The following is a 7460-nucleotide window of genomic DNA, read 5'->3' on the forward strand; positions in this document are numbered from 1 at the left end:
GAGGTCATAGCTCTGGAAGCAGAGGAAGAGGAGGGTCTAAAGCCAGGAGAACTGGTTCAAATCATCTTAAAGAAAGAGGTGGGGCCCCAAGTCATTTCCCCGTCCGTGTAAGAAGATGGGCCCCGCTTCCACTCTGGCAGAAGACTGGAGGGTCTTCCTGGGGAGGGGATACAAGCAGATGCTTCTAGAAGCCGCAGGAAGGTGACGTGAAATAAGCATGATGGGGGCTGTTGGTTTTACTAAGGAAGAGGAGGGTCTAAAGCCAGGAGAACTGGTTCAAATCATCTTAAAGAAAGAGGTGGGGCCCCAAGTCATTTCCCCGTCCGTGTAAGAAGATGGGCCCCGCTTCCACTCTGGCAGAAGACTGGAGGGTCTTCCTGGGGAGGGGATACAAGCAGATGCTTCTAGAAGCCGCAGGAAGGTGACGTGAAATAAGCATGATGGGGGCTGTTGGTTTTACCCACCAGGAAGTTGTGGTGATTTTAGTTGGAACAGTTTTATTGGAGTGAGTGGTATTCGGAAGCCAGAGTACAGTGTACGTGGGGCCCAGGAAGCAGTCAGCTGAAGCCAATTAATTATTTTTAATATACATATATTTTTAATTTATTTTAGAGAAAGAAGAAGGGAGCGAGAGAGAAATATCCTTGGGAGAGAGTCATTGATGGGCTGGCTGCCTTGTGCAAGCCCCACACTGGGGATTGAGCTTGCAACCCAGGCCTGTGCTCCGACCAGGGATTGAACCGTGACCTCCCGATTCATGGGTTGATGCTCAACCACTGAGCCACACCGGCTGGTGAAACCAGGTATTTCTTAATGTCCACCTCTCCAACTCAAGGTGGACTCCATTCAGGCTCCAAGCCCATTTCCTGGGAGGGAACTGTGTTTTCACCCAGGAGACCACTTAGACACACAACATTGGGTTTCTGCAACGACTATGTGAGACCATTTTTAGGGATTCATGGGCCCTGGCCAATCCTATTATTGCATTCTCTGGTTAGTTATTTTTATGTTTTTTTAATGTGAAACATTCAGTGGGATGAAGTGCTGAGACTGGCTGGGAAAGTGGGTGTTGAATTACCCTGTCCTTCAAGCAATTTCTCAGCATGAATGGAGAACTTCCCACCTGGAAAAGTAAAAGCCTCTCTGTACAGTGAAAGGGTGGTGTCGGCTTGTCACTGGAACCTCTGGCACACAGCATTGCTGCGCCAAATACCTGTCATTCATTCATTCATTCACTCACATATTCACCACTGTCACAGGCATTAAGGAGACAGAAACGGGGAGCAGGGCCCTGGCTCAGTGAGCGTCATGGCAGGCACTGAGAGGTCCCCAGTTTGATTCCCTGTCAGGGCACATCCCTGGGTTGCAAGCTCAATCCCCAGTAGGGGGCGTGTAGGAGGCAGCAATTGATGTGATGTCTCTCCCTCTCCCTTTCCCTGTGAAAATCAATTTAAAATGTTTTAGAAAAATAAGGAGCAGATAAGGAATGTGTTCTCAAGAAGCTTCAAGAGAAGCAAAGGGGTGTTTGTGTGTCCAAACAGCACCAGCACCGGGTAAAAGGACGAAGGAAACTTCCTCCATGGAGTCTTCTCTCTGGATCAGCTGCGCATGGGGCACGCAGAGGAGGTGGGTCACTGCTTGGCCTTGGTATTGCCCTCCTGTGACCTGAGTGTGACCTCAGTCTTCCCAGGGCTGTTTGGGCTGCAAACGGTCAATCCATGGAGCTACTTCCGCCCACGCAAAGGGGGGCACGGGTGAGGAGGTGCCATCGGAGCTTGTGTTTGGAGTTCATTGCAGTCGCCCTTCCCTGTAAAGGGATTATGAATTGGGTGTTGGAGTAAAATGATACTTCTGAGCTGTTACGTACTCAACGGGGTGCATTAAAATTTCAACGCGGACTCTCAGCCCCTGTGATTGGAAGGCCCGGACCTGCTGTGGCAGAGCCAGATCGGTGCTATGAAATCCAGTCAGATTTACAGGAAGGCCCCACGTATCAGGGCGCAGAGCCCACCCACCCTCCACAGGCAGGAAGTCCTCTTGCTTCCAGGAGTTTCTCTCCCAAATATTTTTGGGCTCTTCCACCCAGATCGTCTGTGCATCTCAAACGTCCCCTCGGTCCCCTGGAGTTACCCTCGGGAGTGTATGTGGGGCCAGCAGTTCTCGCCGCTGTAATCAGAGCTGTGGCGGCAGCTCTACCGTCCCTGCCCTTGGCTGGGCACAGAAGTCGGCCAACGGGGGCTCCAGGCTCCGTGTGCGTCTCGATGGTCCCTGGGCCTCTGAGCGCCCCTCCCGCTGGGGTGGCTGGGGAATGCTGACGGGGGAGCCTGCTCGCTGTGACTTCACACAGACGCCAAGGAAAGAAAGAAAACTTGATTTTCCTCAAAGAAAGAAACTCAAGGCCCTCAGCCAGGCTTGTGCAAATGGACGCAGAGTGCCCCTCGTGCTCCCAGCTATGCCCCGGGTGGGAAGAGCAGAGACCGAGGAGACTTAACTCAGAGGAAAGAAAAACATCAGCTCATCTGTGGGGCACAGGTGTTAAAGGGGAAACACCCCTTCCCATGTGATTATCTTTTTTCACCTCCTGAGTTGGCCCCGGGAAATCGGATGCTCGCTTAGAGCTGCATCCCAATGGTGCCAAGAAAGGCACTGCCATGAATCTCCATTTGGATTTATATTCAGTGGGGACGGGGACTGGTTGGCGCTTTCCCTGCTGTATCCGGAATGTAGGATAGCGGCACTATAAGTATTTGTAGGTTTAATAAAACCCAGCCCCATAGAGAGTGCTTTGCTGGGCCTCACGGACAGAGGTTGAGCCTCGAGTCCCCAGCAGCCTGACCTTCTAGTTTGGTATATCGCTGCGCCTGAAGACAGTTTCCATCACATTCCTCCTAGTTCCCTCTGAAAATCCTTCAGCCCCAGATCTCTGCATCGTCCTGTTTAGCAGGAATTCACTCTGAATTATCTCCTTGCTGCAAACTTGCACGTTCAGAAAACGCATCGCTCTGTTTCTGGTGATACATTGTCTGGGTACCTGAAGCAGACTTTCTGCTAATAACAATAAAAAATGCAAGTGAAGGGATATTCTATAGAATCTCCTTAAAAGCATTGAAGAATGGGTAGATACAGCCGCAGGGGTTTATCAGCCCGGCATCAACGGGAAAGCAGGAAGCAAGAGGAGAAACACAGTTTTCACCCCAAGGGCTGTTGCTGAAGCCGATGAACCTGAACTTCCATTTTCATAGTATTTTAGGACAAGCTGTGTGTGTGTGTGAGAGAGAGAGAGAGAGAGAGAGAGAGATAGAGAGAGAGAGAGTGTGTGTGTGTGTGTGTGAGAGAGAGAGAGATAGAGAGAGAGAGTGTGTGTGTGTGTGTGTGTGTGTGTGTGTGTGAGAGAGAGAGAGAGAGAGAGAGAGAGAAACACTGACAGGTTGCCTCTGGTAGGGCATGTGCCCTGACCAGGAATTGAACCTAAAACCTTTAGGTGAACGGGACGGGACAACACTCCAACCAACTGAAGCACCTGGCCAGGGCGAGAATGAATTAAAAATATATATATTATTGAGTTCAGAGAGGAAGGGAGGGAGGGAGAGAGAGAGAGAGAGAGAGAGAGAGAGAGAGAGAGAGAGAGAGAGAGAGAGAGATATGGAAAAGTTCAGTGCCTGTTCCCAAATCCTGGAACTGCAGGGGTCACAGACCAGGTGTAAATATGATTCCAAACTAAACACGACTGCACCTTCCACACACACTGGACATTTCAAGACAAGTTGCCTAAATAGCAGCCAAAACAAAGGTAATAAAAAATCCAACCCAAAACCAAAACCCCAAATCCAAAAACAACTCTTCCTGGTAATGAAAATCTGAAGCTGACCTTTGTATGGAAGTAAAAGTCAAATTTCTGTGACCTGGGTGGTCCAAGCATGTCAAGTCCCCTGTCTTCCGCAGCCGCCACACAGGAACAGGCGGATCGATGAGCTTGTGGGCCAGGTACAGTCAAATCACAGACCCCACAGTGTCTGGCAGTGAATCTAAGGAAAGATGCATAAACCCCTCAGAAGAAAATGAGAAGCCTTTGCTGAGAGACATCACAGACCGTCTAATAGGTTGAGAGATACTTTGTGTTCACTGAAAAAGGACTCAAGATTGTGGGGAGGCCCATTCTTCCAAATTATTAGAGTCGACGCCATTCCAATAAAAATTCCATTTTACTTGGTAGAACTTGACAAGCTGATTTTAACATTTATTTCGAAGTGTAAAGAGTCAAGAATAGCCAAACTCTCTCAAGAGAGTTGAAGAAAAAGAACAGAGTCTTTGCCTATTGACATCAGGAGTTCTTTTAAAGCCACAGTAACTGAGATGATGTGGTATTGGGACTGGACGTGACTGGAAGGCCACGTGAGGAAGATGGTCTTGCAGTGAGGAAGGACGGACTTTTAATAAACGGTGCCGCGAAGAGTATTACTCCCATGGGAAAACTATAAACATGCCCTGCCTCACACCATAGTTGGAACCATAAAGAGCTGTCATTCTGTAGTTTAAAAACAGTCAGATGTAGGCAGCTACATATAATTCTACTGAGTTAAAAAAAATATCCAGGCAGTTAAAAACCTAAATGTAAAAAAAATAAAACCACAGATAACACAGGAGAGCTTTTTTAAGTCTGAGGATCAGAAAACGACCGACAGACACAAACCATCGAGGAAAGGTTGGGAAATTTGATTACATAGAAACCAGAAACTCTCTTCACCAAAGGCACCATCAAGAGAGCGGAGACCAGCAACAGAGCGCAGTGAGGTATTTTAACCCACAAAACTGATAACTACGTCTTGTCTAGAATATGTAAAAATCACCCCTAACGTCAATAAGAAAACGACAGGCAAACTAGTAGAAAAACCATTCAAGGAGTCGTACAGATCTTCCAAATATGACATCGTTTCTCATACAAAGTTTTAAAGCCACATCTTTTACCATTGCCCCCGACCTCAACAGACACGCCCTGGCGCGTTGGAAAGCTGTCAAGCTTAGCGTGTGACACACGTTTTTCAAAATTCTAATCTCCTTTGGAGAGCTCCAGCGTGATCACCCGCTACGAGCACTATCGATCGTTTTCCTCCGAGTGACGGGCTCGCTTGCTGGCTTTCGAGAAAACGTCTGCCACACACCGTGCAGAAGCCACAGCTGTCAGTCACTGTTCTTCCGGGAACAAATGGACAGAAGCCCGAGGTCAGCTGGAGACTCAGCCACAGTCCCTTCCCTCCGGGCGATGATTGTGCGCGAGTCCGCGTGCTCCCGGTGAGTCACAGCGAATCACGTCGACAGGCAAGCCCTCGTGGGCAAGATACACGAAAATTAATTTTCATGTTTCCGTCGAGTGAAACTGGCATTTTTATTATTTTTTTACTGCAAGTAAAAAATAGGACTTGTGAGTCCAGTTTGTTGCCATTGAGTTGACCTGGGCTCGGCGCCCACAACTTGACCATCAGTGCGAGTGTCCGTGCAACCAAGAAGCTAAATGCTACTTTGTAGTCTCATGAGAGAGCCTGGATTTTGTGGGTCCCCTGGAAAGGGCTCATGGACCCCTGGGGACCTGTGGGCCACAGCTTGGCCACTGCTGCCCTAGATGGGGGTTTCCCCAATGGCGACAGCAAGGCAGGCATCGACACATCTGGAATCCAGGTGTGATCTGTCTTTTTCCTCATAGGGTCTCTCGGGACATCTGGCTGGGTGGGTAACCGAGGACATGTTGATGGGGTACAGGAGGGGACTCCTTTGACATTACCCATTTGACTTCACGAAAGACATGAATTTGGGGATGAATGTGTTGATGTCAAAGATGAAAAGAGGTAATTTCAACGTTAATTCCGCTCCCCCCCCCCCCCCCCCCCCCCCCCCCCCCGAAATGGACGTTAATAGGTTATTTTTGAGACTGGATCAAAATTTTCCTGGGGTCTAAATGTTATGAACCTACTTACCATATTTTATTGGTTAAGTTTCTTTTAGTATCAAATAAAACACACACACACACACACACCACTGTCTTCAACAAAAAAGGAGAGGATTTCATCAAGTGCAGGTCAGGCTGGACTCAGCAACTTAATGGGCCAGAACCCAGTTTCTTTCCGTGTCTGTGCTTAGCCCCCTGTGGTGTCAGCTGCATCGTGAGCCCGGCCTTTTTCACGGAGAGAAAAGGGGTGCACATTCCGAGAGTTTTATCCACACGCCACGCAATTCAGGGGCAGTGGAGTGTCATGTCGGGGCCACCAAAAAATGTGGGCTCTCCTCTTCCGGGACGGAATTGGGACTTGTGCTCACCCAGAACCAATAGCCGTGGCTGGAATAGGACCGAACCGCTGTGCCCTGTACTGGGAGCAGGGTGATTTCCACCCCTCCCTCTCCCCCGCCCCCTCCCCGGAGACATTTTGGTTGTCATAACTGTGTGTGCGCGCACGCTCACACTGGCATCTGATGGACGAGCATGAGACGGCTCCGTTCTGCAGCATGGCTGGCTCTTGGAAGAGGAACAGGGGGTCCTGGGAATCCCACCCTGAGGGCCAGTCAGACAGGTGGGGGAGGCATTCTGGCTGCTTCTGCGGCTCCTGATTGGGAAGGAGACGCTGGTGAAAAAGATCCCGACGGGAAGCAGCGCATCCTTGGCACCAAGAGGTGAACCCAGGGTCCCCCCTGCTGGAAGCAGTGTGGCTCCACACACACCTGCGGGAAGGGCCCCCACGATTACTTGCAAGCCTGAACCAGACCTGTCCCCTCTGAGCCAGAGAAGCGAACCTGAGGGCTGTTGCTGCCCGTCACCCCGGACACTGATCCCCCTGACCCTGGGTGGCCTTCACAGCTAACTTAGCGCGGCACAGATCTGCAATGGTGACGGCAAGTCCTAAGCACAGAACTAGGCCTTCTGGCCCAACAGGTGGGGCTGGGACTACAGGAAAGAAAAATCAACGTGACTTTTCTCTGAAAAAGCTGGAGGAAATCATGGTGTTGCATCTCCCTCCCCTGTGCACTGCGCCCCCTTCCTGAATACCTGGCACCCCCTTTCCCCTCCCCCCCAAGTGCCAGAAGAGCTAGCTTGGGGGTGAGGGGGGTGGGAGTTGGGGGGGGGTGGGGATGGGAGGTTGGTGGTAGGCGCGCTTCTTGGCCACTTCCTGACTGCAGTGGTTTTCTTTCGTGGACAACTTTCCATTTTTCCTTTTGCTTCACCTCTATCCTTGTGGCAGTTAAAGTTCTCCTTGGCTCGGGGTCTGCTCCCCAACATCACGGGGCACGTAGGCATGTGACTTTGATGTCCACGTTCTCCTGGGAGCATGGACAGCGGCCCTGGCTCCCTTGTTCAGAATTTTGGGACAAAGCCTTCCCTTCCTCCTGTGCACCCCCTTGCCCCTCCCCCCCCAAGTGCCAGAAGAGCTAGCTTGGGGGTGAGTGGGGTGGGAGTTGGGGGGGGGTGGGGATGG

Source organism: Myotis davidii, unplaced genomic scaffold (genome assembly GCF_000327345.1).
Source record: "Myotis davidii unplaced genomic scaffold, ASM32734v1 scaffold580, whole genome shotgun sequence".
Classification (NCBI taxonomy): Eukaryota; Metazoa; Chordata; class Mammalia; order Chiroptera; family Vespertilionidae; genus Myotis; species Myotis davidii.